The sequence below is a fragment of the Poecilia reticulata genome, chromosome 8, assembly GCF_904066995.2.
Source record: "Poecilia reticulata chromosome 8, P_reticulata-male-v2, whole genome shotgun sequence".
NCBI classification, from domain to species: domain Eukaryota; kingdom Metazoa; phylum Chordata; class Actinopteri; order Cyprinodontiformes; family Poeciliidae; genus Poecilia; species Poecilia reticulata.
Genome location: NC_088837.1, coordinates 19,152,720 through 19,174,439, shown reverse-complemented (window position 1 = coordinate 19,174,439; position 21,720 = coordinate 19,152,720). Strand labels below are relative to the sequence as shown.

The 21,720-nt window shown below is 40.3% G+C and overlaps 1 protein-coding gene across 1 annotated transcript in view; it reads right to left on the bottom strand.

Moving 5' to 3' along the window:
- Positions 1–3,537, bottom strand: part of elfn1a (extracellular leucine-rich repeat and fibronectin type III domain containing 1a) — a 105,759-nt gene extending 102,222 nt beyond the window's left edge. The window contains exon 1 of the mRNA XM_008415905.3: positions 618–3,537. The gene's annotated coding sequence lies outside the window, so the exon portion shown is untranslated. The remainder of the gene's footprint in view (positions 1–617) is intronic.
- Between the last annotated feature and the right edge of the window lie 18,183 nt (positions 3,538–21,720).

Below are 21,720 nucleotides of genomic sequence, written 5' to 3'. Positions count from 1 at the left end.
AAATATTTAAGAAAAAACTAAAAGTTCGGGAAACAACCCCCATTGTTTGATATGTGTTTATTTCTACGAATCTAAGAAATAAAGTTAGTCAAGTAAATCAAATAGAGCGATCTGGAGCTGGCCATGGTGCTGAAGCGGCTGAAGTACGAGGTTTACAGCTTCCAAGTACCCGAAATGCCTTGAAAAGACTTGAGAAACTAATGCAAATCTTACGCTCAAAGAAAATAACAATTTCGGGTGATGCAAATTTTAACTAAATGTCGATGGAACGACAGGCGTGACAAATTGCTCTCCGTGCCTCGCTTCCATCCATCTGATGCCAGGGCGCATGAGCTCTCACTGAAACCAGTGCAAAAATCCACCGGCTTGCGCAGACTGGTGCTCAAGTTGAACTATTAATTTTTTAAGAGGTAAGCATTACTAACTTGTTCCACACACCGACACAACAGCCAAAGCACTTCAGCCGCGCTGTTATTCAAATCACAACATGGGGCTTAGAGATTTACCGCTAGCAACATGTGAACGCAAAGCATAGAAGCAGATCACAATAAATGCTCTTCAAAGTCTGCAACGTTAAAGTTAGGTAAAAATAAAAAAAATAAAAAAAATCAGCTTACCTGCTGAGTGATCGCAGACCAGGAACCTTCGCCCCGATACTAAGCGGAGGGCTTACTGTATCTCACCACGAGCACAACACGTTTTCAAACAGAACTGAGTCATTTAAGACGTTAGAGATTAAAAGCAATCATTTAAAGTAAAATTAATAAGCGGAATAATAATAACAATAATAATAAAAAAAAAAAAAGGATCCAGATTTTCTGCTTTCGGTTTGAGGGCGGCTCAGCAGCAACTGCCTGCCTGAAGCGAGACTAGGAGATCCATTAAGCGGAGACTGATTTAATTCAGCACTGAGCTCCTCTCGTCGCTCGCCTTCATGTTATTCTGAAGAGACCCAGAGCCCTGCCTGGGTCTTTCTACTACACCGAGAGCTGACACCGGCGTTTAACCACTGTCACGGGGAGGCGTGTAGGTAGGCAGATATTACAGTATCAGTTGGGGAAACATCGAGGAATAGGTGCGAGGGGAGGGGAGCGCATGTTGATCCTCCAGACTGGCAGAGGCAAAGTTTAAATCTCATAATAAGATTGTTTGTCACCGCGAGGCTATAAATGGTTGCTGGTTGAAGACGGGTGCCGGGAGGGTTATAGCAGCAGCCCCTGTTTGGCATCGTGAAAAAAGAACAAAATAACGCTTCATAAACTTTCCTTTGATTTAAGAAAGAAAGAAAGAAAGAAAGAAAGAAAGAAAGAAAGAAAGAAAGAAAGAAAGAAAGAAAGAAAGAAAGAAAGAAAGAAAGAAAGAAAGAAAAAAAAAGAATTTTCAAGTTCACAAGGGAAAAATAGTCAGTTATGTCTTATTGATTTGGAGCTCCAATAACTTTATGTTATCTATGAACAAACTTTTTCTCCACACTTGAAACAGTTTCAAACTATCCAATTTCACAGTCTGGTAGGGGGTGTGTTTCATTTGGTATGGCAAGCCAGTGATTAGTTTCTTCCTCAAGAAAAAATAAGCCTACTGATGCAACCAGCAGGGGGCTCCTTTAAAATCAAAAGCCACTTTAATATGGTCGTTTATCACTATTTGGTAACTGTGTTTTGAAAAATGTAAAGACGAGCTTGTTGAAAGCACTACTGTCTGATAATATGGGCTCCACTTAATACGGTCAGTGGCCACTTTTTAGGTACATCCTGCTAGTAACAATTCCAGATTCATCCAACCAAGAAAGTTGTGTGAGTTATAACCACATTTTACTTTTAACATCTAGCAGAAATGGCAACCAGTCTGTTCTTCTGTGCTTTGGATGGGACATTTTTTAGCTATTCTGATACTCTGTTTGACCACATCTAGATACTTAAATAAGCAAAGTGTTCCTTGTACTGCCAGTAAGGACTTCAAATGCTGTACCTAATAAAGTGGCAGGTAAATGTCGGTTTCCAATGACAACAACAAACTGCAATGTAGTGTTATTGAATCACTCTCACTGACCTCAGCTGTAACCCTCAAGAAAATACAATAAAGACTTGCACCAAGCAGTAAACGGGTACACAAAAACATAACTTGGTCCCCTTTAGATTGACAAAAAACACTCAAAATAAAAGTTTGTGGTTTATAGAGTGAAGGGTTAAAATGTTAGAGAATCACAGAATGCAATAAAATAGCCTTCACTTCAAAGAGAGGTCATGCCGTCACCCCCCGAGATCCAAAGTCAATAGAGATCTTTGATAAATTATTTAGCACAAAAATGCAGAACTCATGTTCCAACCTTCGTGAAATTGTATGAACAAAATATGACACAAAGTATTGCTTAAAAAAAAGTTAAAGTTCATAATACTGCACACGTTATTTATTTAAACAGTTTTTCTACATTCAGATGCTGTGCGCAAACAAGAAACAACACCATAGGGGTATTTATAGACGTGATCAAACTGACAGCACATATTCATAGGCTTCATAAATAAAATAAAAAAGAAACAATAACAGAAAAGCTATTTGAAGTGCACCTCAAGGGTTAAACTCAGACTGTGTGTCCCTGTGCAAATGCAGTCCCAGATTTAATTTATGGAGAATGCAGCCTGATGTCCTCTGTAATGACGTAGTCTGGGGGATGACCCAAGCAAGCCAGGAAGCGGCAAACAGGATGCAGATGCTCCTCTCTGAGAGGAAGCAAGTGGCTGCACGGGGGGACTTGGCAAGGACGAGGCAAATTCCTCATCTCCCTGCTGCAGTCACGTTGGAGCTGTGAAATGTGGAGATGGACGGCCTGGCCAAGAAAGTCACAGCAATGCAGCTGCAGCTCAGAGAATGACAGACGCAATGTATCATGCCTCCCTAACGTCTTCACAACCCATGATACATGGCCTCATACAAACACTGCAGCCTCAAAAGCCCTGCACTGTCACTGAACAACACCCTAAATGAAAAAAAGCAAAGCTTTAATGATATCAGGACAAACAGGTGGCAGACTGAAGAGGACTCAGTCGTATTCAGAAGTCATTTTTCTCTTGCTCGGAGGCACAAGCACAGAAAATATGAGTAAAACTTTAACACTTTCAATTATGTCTAATCCCCTAAATGTAAAGATTAAAACATTTACATGAAAAAGATGATTAGTGAACTGCCCCTATTACAAAAAAATATAAATTTAATTATTGCAAGTGTTCAGGCATGATCTAAATATGACAATTCAGAAACTTAAGGCTTTTGTAGCTCAAAGATTGAAGCCGGTTGTGGAGAAGATTTATGATTAACCGTCCAGTTAAATTTACCTTGAGGACACAATTGCTCACATGACATTTATCTATAAGGTTTGATTACCTTTACGTATATAAGTCAAAGTCATGATACACTCATAATTCATAATGCACAGGCCAATATAGAAACATGTAGGAGACATTTCCATGTAAGCTAAAAGAACAATAAGCTTCTAAATTCTCTGTTTAATCTATACTACCCCAGAACCTGTTTACGTTTTGTTATGTTATAGCCACAAATCATTGCATTTAATTGGGATTTAGGTGATAGGCCAAAACATAAGTGGTGCTTATTGGGAAAACATTTGAAAAACCATACAGGGTTTTCAAGATTGCAACTAATGAAAATCCAAGAAATGTGACCTCATTTGTTTTCAGACCCCTTAAATCAATGGTTGCATTACTGTAATTACAGCTACAAGGCTTTTGAAGTAAGACATCCCCCCCCCATTGTTATTCGCAAAATAGCTCAATTTCAGTCTGGATGGTGAGCGTCTCTGAAAATGAATTTTCATGTATTGCCATATATTCTTGTTAATGTATTATCAGATATGAAATTTATGTGGATGATTAAAATGTGTGAATATGCCTTCATCTTAACCATTCCATTGTTGGCTGTATGATTAGTACAATCACATATTTTGCAATCTGCTTCTTGTTTTCCCTCTGGACTAATCAGCTCCATCTATTTTATCAAGCAGGGCTAGTGTTTTTTGACCTGCTAAAAAAAATATTCCCACACAATGATGCTGCCAAAATATTTCACCATGGGTGAAATATTTTGGCACTGCAGATGTTCAATGTGATCTGCAGTGTTAGTTTTGCACCACACCAAATGTTTCCCATATATTTCAAAAAAGTCTCCCTTTCCACATTTGCTGTACGCTCTACATTGCATGTCAAAATCCCAGAATGAGACTTCTTATGGCTTTTTTCAGCTATTCACAGTTGTCCTGTCAACAGATTCTCACACCTTAACTGTGGATCTTTGCAGCTCCTTCATAGTTACCATGGGCCTTTTAGAGACTAATAAAACAACATTTTCCCTTCTGTTGAATATGGCAAGACGACAACGGATTAAATTTTTAAAAATAACATAAAAGCCATACATCTTTTTGCTTAAACACCACTTATAAAGTTTTCTATGAGAGGATGCTTAGCTGAGACGGAGAGCCAGACTCTAAAGTATTTTTTGTGGTTCTGTGAGGATGTCTACCTGTCATTTAAATGGATATAATAGAGAGTAGTTCTGATCTCACCTTGAGGTAGGTTGAATTGTTTTGTACTGGAGAGGAGTGATGATGCTCGGAAATGAAAGAAGCATTACAGTGTCACTGAATGGAGTTGACTCAGTTTAGGTGGAGATGAAAAAGGTGGGAAACATTATTCAAATCCTAAATTTGGCTAAGCCAATTTGGTGCTGAGACAAGTGACAGGGCGAGCAATATTTCAGGTTTCAGAGGAGGAGGCAGTGACTGCTGGTTTGCATAATGGGATATTTGATGTTTGTGAAGTGCAGGGGAACCCATTTTAGAGGCTAAAGAGTGGAACATATTGTTTAGCCTCTGTAATGCGTTTTCCACAGTTACTGGCACCCCTGGTGAAGATGGGTCAAAAAACACTCCATAAAATAAATTACTCTTTTACCGCAACAGTATGATCGTAAAGAGAAAGACAAACAACTTCAAGTTTAATACAGCATCCAGTGGAGGGGGGGGATCCATCTTAGGAAAATATACCATGTGGTACAATTGCTGGAACCCCAAATGATGCTTTGAAAACTAATGTAACTGATAAACATTTTAATTTGCACTTTACATTTAAAAATTAAACAGAGTTCAATGAACTTTTCATCAGTCATGTTTGACTTTCTTCCTCATTGGTGTATAAATATAACACAAATAAGACGCCCTTTTATAGCCACTGGCCATCAGGCTAGATGAGGACTCAGGGTTTTCTTATCAGGGAAGTTAAAAAGCTGACTTATAGAAGATTGCAACAAATAATGGCATCTTGGGGTCATTACAGTCTCCATAAGGGCTGATGGTTGCTGAGGCTAAAATGAAGCTTTTTCTGTCCAATTAGCACAATTATAAGCAAGTGGATTTGGCATAAAACAAAAAATGAATCTGCGGAAATAAAACATATCATGCCTAATGTTTATAGGGTGGAGGATCTGTGATGTAGTCCAATTATTCTTTCAAAACACAACATGATACAGATGTTCAAATGCAGTGAACTGCTGAAGTCTTACTAATCCTTGGCGTAACCTTTGCTTTGAGTAGCCCACTGAGTGAGACAGAATGACATTGATCTGAAGCCATGAGTAATTGTGCAAGTGCCATTTATATTCATTTAAATACATAGTCAGCACAAACATCAAGACTCAAGAAGCCTTTCCGTTTCTGATCTGCAAAGAGGCCTGCAGTGAGCAACCAAGTGAACAACCAATGAACTTATTTTCATGTCACGCATCTCCGCAGGTCTGAAATGCTGTTTGTGCTGCTGAAATATCAATCGGCTGTCGACAAAGACAAGTGGAAAAATTCAAGATTTTATCATCTTATCAGTGGCTCTGCAGGGAAAGTGAAATGTCACTTAAACCAAAGTATTATCCTCCATGATGTTTATTGTCTCCCTGCGTCTGCACTTATCATCCAGCAGTCAAGGTGTCAAGCTTACACCATAATTTCCCCAACAGCTTGGGAGGGAAAAACAGCATAACTTGCTATGTTGTGTTGTAAAATTATGTCCACTCCTGGCACCCTTAATCCTACATGTTCCCTGTGAAGATAGTTGACAGTTTGGATGCAGGAAGAGACAGACAGCACAAGTGGAGAGGGGAGCGTGGGCAAACTCAGCCAACACTCAGGGAGGAAGGCCGAGCTCCTATGGTGGCTGCCTCAGCATGACCGCTGGTATAAACACACCTCCTACACTAAAAGCCTTGCAAAGAAGACAAGGCTATTCTAACAGCTGTGAAATGCAGACTGCACCCTGTGACTATGAAATGAACGAGGATTATTTACGGGTTTGATGGAAGAAAGGCTGAAAATACCCAATGGTGGCACTCTCGGCTCTCCCAGCTGAGATACTCTAGTTTAGGTTTAGGGTTGGCTGCCCTCCCCCATTACCAGGGGAACGGAGCTCTAAATAGTGCCCAGCTCAAATGTGCTTACTGAGATTACTATGAGAGGCTATTTTGACAGGGGGATTCAAAACAAATATAATTAAAACTGCCTCTATACCTCCTTAAGTCTGTTTTTACCCTCCCCTCCTTCCACATCCATTAAATTAGAAAGAAAAATGTGTATATTAGACAGTGTAAGAAAATGCTAGTGTTTGCTAGTGTTAACCTTTTGATCATAAAAGCTATCTCTTCTTCACAAAAAAGATATTTTGAATTATTTTTTTGCTTTCTTTGTGATGGCAACTACTTTAACTTTGATGCAGAAATCTTTACAGAAAGCAGGTACAACACAAACACTCTATTAGCTCCCTCCTCTGTGTTTTAATGGCTTTATTTACAAGAACAGCATCGCAGTTTGTCGCATAAACTCACAATTCATTTGCATTTGAATTATTCAAACTTGAAACTCTGAATTCAGCACAAGCCGCTCTTGGAGCCTTTTATTAACAAGCTTGGCTGCACGCCCATGAAGCCATGAGATCCTCTGACTCAATGCCATCGTTTATACAGTCAGCAATCCTCTCACCTGTCTGCACACGTACTGGCAGCCGCTTCATACCCCCAAAAGGGTAAAAATAACCAGTTAATTATTCATCCAGTGGAACCGATGCCTTCTTTCATCATACAAAATGTCTTTAGAAACATCTCAACCAGACAGCGCAGACACACGCACCAATAGAGATGTGGAAGAGAGGAAAATCTCTCAATTGTGAATGATGTACTGCCCATTAAGGTTATTCAGAACTTATTATGGATAATATAAAAAGAAACCAGGAAATATCAGCTGATACTTCATGTCAAACTCACGTCTGCAGAATGAAGAAAATGCTGACACTTCCACATTTACTTTCTGAGTTTAAAAATGCACCCAGAACACATGACGTTTACAACCTGAGAAACTATATGGGGCGACCATTACTCAGCATTTACGCCGAGCAAGATTTGGTCCAGTAATGATTGTGCTGTAGAATTGGGACACCACCAAAGGTCCATCCATCCATCCATCCATCCTAGCCAATCCTAGCTTGTACCAAGCATGAGTCAGAGTTACAACATGGGCAGGTCACAGTAGACTAAATTTCACAGAGAGACAGATTACACAGATACTCTCCTTAACCCCATTGGCCTGAATAAGACTCTCCAATGTCCCTAACCTTCTGAAACTTTAGCCCTGAGTCAAGACAAGAACATAACTGCACAAAAAGCTCTTTTGGTTTTCTGGGTGTCCACTGGTTTTGTTTGCATTATGCCAATTCAATCAATCTAGTTAAGTTTTTATTTTGTTGTTAAAAATTTGGTGATAAGCATTGTCATATTTTTGTCTAAAAACTAGACAAAAATATTTTTTGCCTAAATACTTGATTAACCAGCCAACATTCTCCATCAGCAAACCTGCAATAAAAAACACAGCCTACTTGTCCACCATCATGGGTTCCTCAACCTATGCCCTGTGCCAGAAACCTACCTGTGGGAAGTAAGGCTAATTCTGATCATCACATGTTCTCTGAAATTCAACACTAGCATCTCTATCTATCCACGTCCTTCTCTTTAGCTACTTCATTAAATGCAGAAAACTCAAAACCTTGTTAGTATTCAAATTATACAATTAACCTTCCTAAACTTTGAGCAAATGGTGCATTTATGCATTTTGGTTTCATAAAAAAATCCTACAAACTAGACAGCAACACAAAACAACATACATGCAATGCTTTATTTGCTCTATTTAAAGAAGGGTAAACTACATAAAGCCAAAACAAAACAGATCCAAATTGATGCAATTTTAAGTTCTGGCTTTGTGTTTTAAGTGATTCAAGACTAAATGTAACAAGTATAGACAATGCAATCCAAGATCGGTCCATTGTAACTTATAACTAAACGGACAACGTTATTTTAATTACCAAACAAAAGGCATATTTTTCTTCTTTTCATGTAAATTCTGAGGCCAACAAGTAAATAAATTATGTCATTTACATATGCATCAAAACTGAAGACATATTCCTCATCCTACACAGTATTGTTTTTTTTCATTCATAACATATGACTCATTATACAAACAAACTGATGGCAGGTCAAAGGTCAAAGAGGACTCGAGCACGCATGTGTGGTGTACCTTCCCCACTGTGGCCATGATTTCACACCAAGAGTTGGTTCACTGCAGCCACTGTTTGTGCGTCTGTCTGCGGGCTGTTAGCAATCAGGCGCCCACCAGTCTGCATCTGTCAGACTGCAGCCAGGGAGCCTGTGCCTTCCAGTGCCCCATCCATAAGAGAGCTGAGGCCAGCAGGCAGCCCACACAGATGCTGTGCATACTGACAAAAGGACATCCACCTACACTGTGTTGTCTAAATGATTCCCCAGCTCACGTAATCATGAAAAAAGCTCAGTAGATTGTGAAATCAGTGGAGGTTGAAAATGAGTTTAGAGAAACAGAAGCCCGAGTTCCTCTGAAACTTTTCATTGCTGCACCTCAGAGCTGCTTGAATAGAAGAGAATGAGGTTGAAAGGTTGGGAGTTGGTTTGCGGTTCCTGACCGTCGGCGAACAGAAAAGGGACTGTTTGATAAACCCGGGCCAAAAGAGCGTAATTCTTTTCGAACACCGTTTCTTTTGCGAAGGTGAGAGGAGGGTAAGTGAAATGCACTCATACACGGCAGGCACATGTTCAGCTATTATTGCAGGTGCCGTTATAGGAGTTATAAAGCAATAAAAGCACGACACTCGAGCACATCGACATACGGGGGTATATACAAAGCTGAAAGGTTGCACTGACACTGACAGATGACAGAACCATTCTCTTTGCTGACTTTTTCCATGGTTTTGATGCCACATAAAATAAGTCAAGCTTCAAATGGCAATCAACGATCATCAACTTGGGAATTTAATCTTAAAAACATTTTCCAATTGTAAATTGTTTGGAAGAATCTTTTTAAAATGTCCTTCCACAGCGAATCACTACTTTAATAAAAATTACACCAAAACCAGCAGCAATAACGTCTACGTTGTCATGTGCATCTGTACGTTTTCTGTAGGCTGTCCTATAAAAATGTCAATATTGCTTTTTGGCTAAAATATTTTCACAGAAAATTGTAGTTAGAGAAATAGATGATCAACAATATCCTTCTAATTATAAATGCCAAACGCTTATTGAATAGTAAGATTTCTTTAAAATTAGCCACACCCTGATGAATATGAACTATTGTTGTTACTGTACAGTTTATTTTCTCAGCTGAATGGTGTTTGACAATAAGCAAGGAAACTACACTTTGGGCAATCAAGATTTTAAATTCGTGACCTGTTGATGTGTAAAGAGAATACAGAACCTTAACATAGTTTGTGCATCCTGCTGACCTACACAGTCCTTCATAGTGAGTGACCTGGTTGCCGCTGGGGCTCCCTTAGAAAGAGGTCATTGAGTGGCAGCTACAAGTTGCTCTATCAGTAAGAATATATATGTATTAATTTGAGATAATATATATTCTGAATGAATGTTGTTTTTAAGTCATGTTCTATAATTAAACTGAATTGCTTCATTTAGAATGTTACCCAGGAGTGAATTCAATACTGGAAGTGTATTTTTATTTTTACTTTATTGGACATTACGAGTCAGAAATAGTTCAGACAAGTGTATATTCTTTTGTATTGGGGACAAAAACAAATCTTGTTTAGGACAGTCACCTTGTAATATCTGAAAACAGACTAATTATTAAGAACTTAAATGCCCTGCAAATGCACTACATAAGAAAATGGCTAATAACTAAACGATGAGTTATGAAACTAGAATATTGTAGTGATATGGCCCTCAGACTGTAACTCCTGGCTAAACATGATATGACTGCAAGTGAAGTCATGCATGAGTATTTTGTGGATCAAATACATTTTATCTGAAGACTACAAAAAACTGACAAATATTGAGATTACGCTGAAATCACAGCAGGGTTTTCTGATAGTTCCGGTTTCTGATCTGATAGTTTACAATGGACAACAACCGTATTTGTCCCGGCACAGACTTCTGATTTTTTAGTATTTTGTCACGCCAAAACACATGGAGACAGTTAGAAAAGATAAGTCAAGTTTATTTGTATAGCACATTTCAGCAACAAGACAGTTCAAACATCAAGCAAATACCTCAAATATATCAGTGTCCTAGCTAGTAGCTACTCCTAATCATCCCTCTCTGCTGGGTTTTAAGCCTCGATTTAAAGGAACTGTGGAGTTTTCTGGAAGCTAACCAGAGTAAATAGAGAATGTAGTTTTGAAAAAGTATTTCATCATTCAAATGATGATTTGGTTTAAGATTTAAGGCCTTTTATTAATCCACTCCTGTTATTTTTTTTTTCCCCTTGGACATTCACAATATTATGTATTATCCAGGTACATAGTGCCATTTGATAGCACAGTCATGTAAAAAATACGGGCTGTATCAAACATGGCATAGAAGAAAATTAACTCTTTGTCTCGTTGTGAAGGAGGAGCCGTCATGACTTTGGTCGGAGTGCAACAGCAAAGTCCTTGCCGACATGTAAGCACCCACTCGCACACATAAATGCTTGAATACCTCAGCACACCAAACAGAACTTACTTTTTGGTTTCAGCACAAATGCGGTTCGACTGGGTGCACACACCATAGACATAATATAAGAGTAGACCCTGCATTGGCTGCTCCGGCGCAGGAAATACGGCGGCCATCTTGGAGCGGTGTACCCTCCTACTTTGCTCAATCAAAACAGCAGAAGATGCCTCAACACTGAGGGATATTGTTGTTCGGATCGATGGATTATTGATGTGAGGGCTCCACAGACAACATTTCACAAGTAAGATGGACATATTATTTTGTATATAGTGTGATTGGAATATTACTTTACTGTATTTATGTCCACTGGCGAGATACCAGCTAATATTAGCTACAGTGCTTGGTGTAATACGGCTATAAAGGCTAACTGAGATTCTGTAAATTTAAAAAAGTTAATTATTCTCTAACATTGACTTAGATTATCTGACACAAGAGCCAATATTAGAAATGAAACAATGTAACACATATTATAAAACTTATATTATGTGTTATAACATTCACCAGCAAAGTTTACACAGGTCGTAAAGACTATTATTTATATGTAATTCTTTCATTAGTAAGATACATCCTAAATCTTCCGTTTTTGTTTTGAAAGTTTCATAAAGACACGAAGTGAAGAAGAAGGAGATATCTATAAAGAGAGAGATTCACTGCAGCACGGATGAATCTCATCGGATTTTGGACTCGATCTCAGCAGCTGAATCTCTCTGAAGCTAGAACTCATATATATATTTCTATATATATGTATGTATATAAATACATACATACATATAAACATATAATCATTATTTGTGCCATTATTAATCATCATTTAATTGTGTTTGTATAGTTATATAAATATGTATTGATATTACTAAATAATTTATTAAATAAATTATTAACGGCTGTGTGATTTGTAATATGCTCATCATACATCAATATCAGAATATTCAATTCCTATTCTATTGTTATAGCCACTAAGCATATTTAAATATGCTGAACTATGTATTAAAAACATAGTTAAATAATACAATTGTTTATGAATGTAGCTTTGATAGATGTTTGAATATGGTTTCCAGTAACAAAAAAGCGTGTTGTGATCGATTAAATGCGCTGATACGTCATTGTGCCGGTTCAGATATTCAAACAAAGCTATTTCGGGATCCAAGCGCGCCGTGAGCAGTGGTGGAGAAAGTACTCAAAAAATGTACTTAAGTAAAAGTACAAATACACAGACAAAAATGTACTCAAGTAAAAGTAAAACTACCACATTAGCATTTGTACTTAAGTAAAAGTAAAAAAGTACTGGCTTTTAAAAGTACTTAAGTATTAAAAGTAAAAGTGCTTGCTGAATGGATTACCTAATCACTAATATCATTAAGTGTCCCAATCGTATTTAATTTTAATACATTAGAAAACAACCTGCTGAATACTATTAATCAATCATTAATCATTTTGTCTAGATTAATGTCAAGTTGTCAAAACAAAGACATTTTCAATAATGTCAACTTTGTATTAAAAGTGTCATGATTTACTGAATGACGCTTTATGACAACAGTCATAAATATTTATGAAGACTTATTCATGTCCATGACAGATGTTTATGACGGTGTCATGTCAGTCTTATTCACCTGCCTTCAAATAAAGTGTTACCGGCTGGGTTTATGTAGCATTTGATTTTTAACAAAATATTTATACCTGTATTTCATAAAAATAATGGTAGACTTTCAGCATTTATTTTGAAGTATGTTGATCCTGTTTACAATTATGATTTTCATGTTCAAAAGCAATTTTTTATGTTCCATCTTATAGTAATAACTTAACAAAACTGTTTATTTGACTTCAAAGACTAGTCAAAATTGCTTTACATTTAATTTATACTTTGAAAATTTGTATAGTAAAATGCAATAAATTAGTTGTGATGTACAGAAGATAAACATTAGCAAGCTCAAGAATATGTTTAGCTCTTAATATATAATAGTAAAGGTTAGTTATAAGGACTAGATGACGTCAATTTATGGTCTTAAATTGCAAAATAAAGTCTGCAAATTGATTGTAAAATGTTTCATTTTTACATCACTTTGCATGAGCTACTTTCAAACTAAGTGTTTTGTGTTCTACAACTACATTTCCTGTGGACTTAGAATTTAATTTTGTTTCAAAATTATGTTAAGAATATATTAAATACATTTGTTAGAGATTTTTTGGTATTATCATTTTGTTTCAGGTTAAAGTGTTCTCTTGTTTAAACTGTATGTGTGAACTGACCTGGAAGTCACAGCTGCCTGTTATCTTCATGTGAAACAGTTTGACCGAGATTTGAACCGGGCTCAGATCAGGGGCCAGATGTTAAATTGTTTTACGACCTTTGCTTTGTTTAGGTAAAATGTTTTACGACCTTTGCTGTTTTTCCTCTGCTGTCTATCTTGCCTATCCTCCCTCTTTGAAGTTTGAGAATAAAAGACAAGCTGTATCCAAAGAGAAGCAGAACGCTCTGTGAACAGCTCTGAGAAGCAGTTGACAGAGTCTTCTCCTTTTGCTTGCAGAAGTTTAGTCATAAATTCATATACGTTGTCTGTGGTTCTTTTATGTAGGTTCTAGGAAAATACCTATCAACATTAACTTTAATATATTTTACACTATAATTAACATATGGTATAGAATACAGACTTCAATGGTTTGGAGGACAAAAGTATTTGGAAATGTCCAAGGTTTTTAAAAAAGTTTGTGAATGCATCACAAAAGACAGAATAAAAAGAGAATTTCAGTTTTGGGTTAACAAAATATTGGTAAATTTGACATAAAAACTGTTAAATTATGGAAAAAATTTTTATGGAAATTCTGAAAAAAATAAATAAAAATAAAAAATACAGAAAATGTCCTGGTAATTCTCTGCCATGATATTTTCAGTGTTTTTTTACAGAATTTCCATCAGAAGTTTCCCGTAATTTAACAGTATTTTATTTCAAAGTTTTCCATAAAAAAACAGGGAAATGTCCTGGTAATTTCTGCCAGTACACTTTCTCGTTTTTTATGGAATTTCAGCAGAATTTTTCCATAATTTAACAGTTTTTTTTCCCATAATTTAACATAAACAAACTGTTAAATTATGGCCCACCACCACTTCAGGTGACATTTCCCATATTCTCAAACTCAAAGCTTGACATGTATGGGGCAACGTGAGAGCTCATCTACTGACTGACTACATAAACTAAAAGCTGGATCATAGATATTTTTAATAAGCGTATTTGTGAGCCTGCCTCTTTTTATTAAATTGAAATTAATTTTAGATTTTTGTATGACTTTTTCTCAGATTAACTTAGAAAACGAGTTGTTATTATTACAGGTTAGTTTTCTAAACAACAAAAAAGTATCTGTTAGGGAAGCTCAAAAATTGGACTGATATTGATATCCGATAGTAACACTGTTGTTATGCTAGATTTACCAATTCGTTATTTTGTCAGTTTTTTTTATATGATTACTCGATTAATCGTAAGAATAATCGATAGATTACGCGATTACTAAAATTTTTGCTTACAATAGCCCTAATTATATAAATAAAATAGCATTTATAGGTGGATCAGGGGGATTAATTCTCTCCTTCACACCCCTCCTTCTACACCCAGACCTCCTCCCCCTTCTTGCAATTCGCTGTCCGGCCCCCCCACCCAGCACTCAACGGTACGCTAGACCGGCCCCACCCTCTTTGACCCCTCACATCTACCTCTACATTGAGGGGGGACTAGTGTACCTCTCATGGTATACTAGCCCCCCCGAATGTCTCTGCTTCGCCCCCCTCTTTCTACATACAGCTAGACCTCCTCCCCCTTCGTGCAATTCGCCGTCCGTCTGCCCCCCCCAGCACTTAATGGTTCGCTAGATTGGCCCCACCCTTTTCGACCCCTCACATCTACCTCTACATTGAGGGGGGGCTAGTGTACCTTCATGGTACACTAACCCCCCCAATGTCTCTCCTTCGCCCCCTCCTTCTACACCCAGACCTCCTCCCCCTTCTTGCAATTCGCTGTCTGGCCCCCCCACCCAGCACTCAACGGTACGCTAGACCGGCCCCACCCTCTTTGACCCCTCACATCTACCTCTACATTGAGGGGGGACTAGTGTACCTCTCCTGGTACACCAGCCCCCCGAATGTCTCTCCTTCGCCCCCCTCTTTCTAATATACAGCCAGACCTTCTCCCCCTTCTTGCAATTCGCAGTCCGTCTGCCCCCCCCAGCACTTAATGGTTCGCTAGACTGGCCCCACCCTCTTTGACCCCTCACATCTACCTCTACATTGAGGGGGGGCTAGAGTACCTCTCATGGTATACTAGCCCCCCCGAATGTCTCTGCTTCGCCCCCCTCTTTCTACATACAGCTAGACCTCCTCCCCCTTCGTGCAATTCGCCGTCCGTCTGCCCCCCCAGCACTTAATGGTTCGCTAGATTGGCCCCACCCTTTTCGACCCCTCACATCTACCTCTACATTGAGGGGGGGCTAGTGTACCTTCATGGTACACTAACCCCCCCAATGTCTCTCCTTCGCCCCCTCCTTCTACACCCAGACCTCCTCCCCCTTCTTGCAATTCGCTGTCCGGCCCCCCCACCCAGCACTCAACGGTACGCTAGACCGGCCCCACCCTCTTTGACCCCTCACATCTACCTCTACATTGAGGGGGGACTAGTGTACCTCTCCTGGTACACCAGCCCCCCGAATGTCTCTCCTTCGCCCCCCTCTTTCTAATATACAGCCAGACCTCCTCCCCCTTCTTGCAATTCGCAGTCCGTCTGCCCCCCCCAGCACTTAATGGTTCGCTAGACTGGCCCCACCCTCTTTGACCCCTCACATCTACCTCTACATTGAGGGGGGGCTAGAGTACCTCTCATGGTATACTAGCCCCCCCGAATGTCTCTGCTTCGCCCCCCTCTTTCTACATACAGCTAGACCTCCTCCCCCTTCGTGCAATTCGCCGTCCGTCTGCCCCCCCCAGCACTTAATGGTTCGCTAGATTGGCCTCACCCTTTTCGACCCCTCACATCTACCTCTACATTGAGGGGGGGCTAGTGTACCTTCATGGTACACTAACCCCCCAATGTCTCTCCTTCGCCCCCTCCTTCTACAGCCAAACCTCCTCCCCCTTCTTGCAATTTGCCGTTCATCCGCCCCCAGCACTCAACGGTACGCTAGACCGGCCCCACCCTCTTTGACCCCTTACATCTATCTCTACATTGAGGGGGGGCTAATGTACCTTCATGGTACACTAACCCCCCCAATGTCTCTCCTTTGCCCCCTCCTTCTACAGCCAAACCTCCTCCCCCTTCTTGCAATTTGCTGTCCGTCCGCCTCCCCAGCACTCAACGGTACGCTAGACCGGCCCCACCCTCTTTGACCCCTCACATCTACCTCTACATTGACGGTGGGCTGGTGTTCCTCTCATGGTACACTAGCCCCCCCTCAATGTCTCTCCTTCGTTCAATCCTTTGCTTCCCCCAACCCCCACCTCTCTAACGATACGTCAGCCCCCCACCTTCTCTCCTTCTTCGAACCCTTTCTAGCCTCCCAGTGGGCCATCGTTCCCTCGGCCTCCAATTCTGATTCTTCGGGTCAATCTACCCGTCTTGCTCTCACTGTAACAACGGATGACTAAAGGTTTCCGGTATTCTCAGATTGAAAACTTGCAAGCAATCTTTAAGGCCATAATCATCCGCTTTGGTAAGTTGCGAAGTTCTGTTGAGGAACAGTTTTGACACTTCTGACAAGGTGTCACTACGTTGGTGAGATTAGGCATGAGAACTCAGAGGTCTGTCGTGAGTCGGAGACAGGTCCTGACTCAGAGATAGGTCATAACTCTGAGGCAGGTCCCGACTCTGAGGCAGGTCCCGTCTCAGAGGTCGGTCCCGTCTCGGGGACGGGTCCCGACTCAGAGGCAGGTCCCATCTCAGAGACAGGTCCCGTCTCAGAGGCAGGTCCCGTCTCAGAGGCCGGTCCCGTCTCAGAGGTCGGTCCCGTCTCAGAGGTCGGTCCCGTCTCGGGGACGGGCCCCAACTCAGAGGCAGGTCCCGTCTCAGAGGCCGGTTCCGTCTCAGAGGTCGGTCCCGTCTCAGAGGTCGGTCCCGACGCTGAGGCGGGTCCTGACTCTGAGGCGGATCCTGACTCGGAGACGGGTCCGGGGACAGGTCCTGACTCGGGGACGGGTCCCATCTCAGAGGCATGTCCCATCTCAGAGGCAGGTCCCATCTCAGAGGCAGGTCCCGTCTCAGAGGTCGGTCCCGTCTCAGAGGTCGGTCCTGACTCGGTGACAGGCCCTGACTCTGGGCCAGGTCCTGACACTGAGGCTGGTCCTGACGCTGAGGCGGGTCCTGACGCTGAGGCGGGTCCTGACGCTGAGGCAGATCCTGACTCGGAGACGGTTCCTGACTCGGTGACGGTTCCTGACTCGGGGACGGGTCCTGACGCTGAGGCGGGTCCTGACGCTGAGGCGGGTCCAGACTCTGAGGCGGATCCTGACTCGGAGACGGGTCCTGACTCGGGGACGGGTCCTGACTCGGGGACGGGTCCTGACTCTGAGACGGGTCCCGTCTCAGAGGTCTGTCCTGACTCGGAGACAGGATCTGACTCGGAGACGGGTCCTAACTCTGAGGCGGGCCCTGACTCTGAGTTCGGCCCTGACTCCTCCAAGTCAGTACCAACCTCTGAGTTGACCAAATTTAGAGGCCCAGCTAAGTGTGGACTAAACACGTTTGATCCACTCTTGGTGGGCTCTTGCCTCTCTTCTTCGTCTGGATTGTCTCCACAACCCGCAGCCTTTTTGATGAGGCCCCATGCCTTTTGAAGAAAGGTGTCTTTGAGATTGATTTTTCGTGGTCGTGCAAGGGTTCTTTTAAAGCATTCCACAACCTTGTAAATCACTAGTGGGTTGTTGCTTTTGATCATTTTGAAGAGCAGTTCTCTAACTGCGTCTTCATTGCCCCAGAGAAGTTGCAGGATGTCTCGGCAGGCTTTTTTTTCCATTTTGTCATAAAAGACAAAATCTATATCCTTGACTTCTTTCCATATTTTTGGAGCAAGCTTTCTCTGGACCGGTTCGGTGTCCTTCCTTTTGTAATGCCCATAGCTAGATCTGTAACTGGACTTGTAAATCAATCTCCAAAGAATATTTTGAACCATAACTCTCCTTTCTTCTTCTGTTCCATGTCTGAATCCCATCCTGTTTGCGTCCCTCAAAAATTGTTCAGGGTCCATGGTTTCCTGAGTATAATCTTCACTCAGGCAGTTTTCATCTGCGTACAAGTCTTCAGTTGGAAAAAAAGTCTTTCGGATCTTTCTTTTGGTAGACGCTAACATTTTCTTTGGAGGAAGAGGATTCTCCAGGTGCTTTTTGAATTTTTCCACGATGACTTGGTGTCCTTCTGGGTGTTCCAGTAGTGCGATTAAATGCAGTCCACTGGCAAAGTGGAATGCATCTCTCGCAAGACTCTGGAAAATCCTTTCACCAAGCTCTTCTGAAACCTCCGAGAGTACGTTCACATTTATATCTCCAGTTTTTCTCAAAAGTAAGATCAAAATTTTGCTATGTTGTTCCTCAAAGACTTGTCGGACAAGATGCAGAGTTGGTCCATCTGCAGCCTTTTCAATCACTTTCCACAAAAGTTCACTGAGAAAGTTTCTCTTTTTGTAATCTGGGCTTCTTTGACCAGGATGAACTTTGCTGGACAATGTCTTTTTCACTTTCGTCCAAAAAGAAACCTTAGGTTTCACATCCATTTCTCTCTGTGGGCTTTCGTCGTTCATCTTTATTGTGCTGAGCTAAAACGTCCAAATGAATCTCGAGTTGACTGACTTGTTAACTGATTTGTGGCAACTGATCAGAGAATTAACTGATCAGTTGGTGATGTCATGGACTCTATGACATCATAAAGTCATCCTCAGAAGGGCCTTATGACACATACATCATTTGACGTCATGCTGATATCATTTTCAGCAGCATGGCAACTGTTGCTAAGGGTAAAAATAGCACGCAGTGAGCATGCGCTATGAAAAAAAAATTAATCTGTGGCCAATAAATGCATTATTCCCGCAAGTCTGAACTGGCAGTGATTTGCGCAGCTTAACAGGAGGGGCCAGGGAACCATTGCCCCCTCCACTTACCGCCCACCCATTTTTATTTGTTATTTGGGTTCCATCTCCTAACAGGCATAGAGCAAATGTCAGTGGAACCACAACATGTATATGAGTCAAACAAACCTCTTGTGATGCCCACTGCTGTGTGAAAAAAAAGTAAAAAAAGGAGCATTTAAATGTTTATGGGGTTATGATGATAATAATAATAATAATAATAATAATAATAATATTTTACTTGTTAACAGGGGTTAAAGATGATGGGTGCAGTAACGGTGTTTCACCGGTATGTGGTGCATGGGAACTCTGAGCTGCCAGTTGCTCTGCAGTTTCTCATAAGCTGAGAGAAATTGGAGTAACACAGACTGCGTCTCCCGTGTGCTAATTTACTTGAGGTGAGAATAACCCTCAAGTTTATTTTAACCAGTGGTGGAGAAAGTACTCAAAAAATGTACTTAAGTAAAAGTACAAATACACACACAAAAATGTACTCAAGTAAAAGTAAAACTACCACATTAGCATTTGTACTTAAGTAAAAGTAAAAAAAGTACTGGCTTTTAAAAATACTTAAGTATTAAAAGTAAAAGTGCTTGCTGAATGGATTACCTAATCGCTAATATCATTAAGTGTCCCGATCGTATTTAATTTTAATACATTAGAAATGTGCCATTTTAATGAACAATGCCACAGATAAAGCATGTTTTTATTATGTTTACAGTATGTGATTACTTACTATGTGATTCTATGCATCATACTTTCAGGGATGGAAACATCTTGTCTCCTGTCCTCCTAACATAACATGAACTTCACTTTTTTTTTTGCTACTAGTGGCTTTTATTTTTTAAAGAAATCCAACAGAAAGGGGATGGAAAGAAGGTGGGTGGGAGAGGACAGGCAACCAAGGAGCCAGTGGCAGAGTTGTAGTCAAGGTCACCGACCCAAGACCAAGTCAAGACCAGCACCCCGCGCTACGTGACACAAAAAAATTTACTTTTACTTATCAAAATTGCTTCTCAAATTGATCTGAAAGATCCACATTCCCATAAAAAACTAGTTATTAATACTTAGAGCTTAAATAAATGCAATCAGTAAAGATCCGTCCAGAAGAATCGGATCGTTCCTGAATGTACCAGCGTTGTCCCATATTTGCAACACCTCAGTCAACACCTCCACACAATAATTCAGGGCATGAATGAAAACTTTTTTTCCTCGCAGATGCAACATGTGTGTCTAAGTCAGTACAGCTAGCTTTGCTAGCATCACGTCCACAGATCTTACTTTTCTTTAAGCTTTCCTTCCAAGTGACGCTAAAAGTTGGATGAAGTCCCCACCGTCGGTGAAAGCGAAGCGCTCCTGATTTTACTTGTCGCCATACCAATTCATGCAGCGCCATTATATTACTGAAGATTAGACTCGCTCAGAGGAAACCACTGCGCATGTCTGGACCTTCGCGTGCAAGTAAAGGTGGAGGCGATGGGTGACAACAGACACGTAAGTTACGATATTGCTCGGATTTTACGGCGCCACCTTAAGTCCCTGAACTTCACATTTTAACGGAAAAAAAGAGCAACGCGACTTGGATGTAACGAGTAACGTGACAGTTTTGTAGAAATGTAGTGAAGTAGAAAGTACAGATACTTACTGTAAAATGTAGTGGAGTAAAAGTAGAAAGTATCCATTATTAAATCTACTTAAGTAAAGTACAGATACACGAAAATTGTACTTAAGTACTTCCCACCACTGGCCGTGAGGGAGTCACGCGATGACGTAATGATGGCATCATCAATACGTTGCATTAAGTGAGTGTTTTCTGAGTATTGTTTTTTCATTAAATGTTTCTTATTTTCAGTGTTTATTTTATTTATTTTATATACTTTTATAAGAGTTTGCTTGAGTTAGAAATAATTGTTTAGTTGTTGTTTTTTGTTTGTGTTTTTGTCATCTTGTGGGCGGAGTCTGTGACCAGTTTCCGCAATGCAGGGAGTCAGTCTGAGTTTAGAGTTCTAACAACTCACACTAAACTGTTATGAAGGTATTGTGGTTTTTTGTTTGTTTGTTTGTTTTAGTTTTTTTTTTTTTTTTTGGTCTGTTTTTCTTAACCTGCCAGGACATCCATTGAAAATATTCTGCAAAGCTTCTTTACCTGTAGATGAGCACCATAAATACCGTCTGAAGTGAACTATTTATGTCCACGTCAGAGCCCCGCCACACTCTTTAAGAAACCTTCATATGCGTTCATGTCATAGAGTTATGTGCTGCACATAATTACCAGGATTGAAGTTTCTGCAGATAATCCACAAATTGTAATTACAAATGGTAATTGTTTCTTACCATTTTATGTTCTCATTTGGTTGTCATGCCTGTCCTCTTTGGCTGTTCAGCTCATCAGAATCTAAATCACTTGATTCCCTCAAGGAAATTATCATTTTAAACAGCATTTTGTAGTATCTATTATTAAGATTTGTTTGATTATCTGAAACATCTAAGTCTGACAAAAAGACCCTAATAAAGTCTGAAAACATAAATGGCCATATATGTTTTATTGCTTTATTG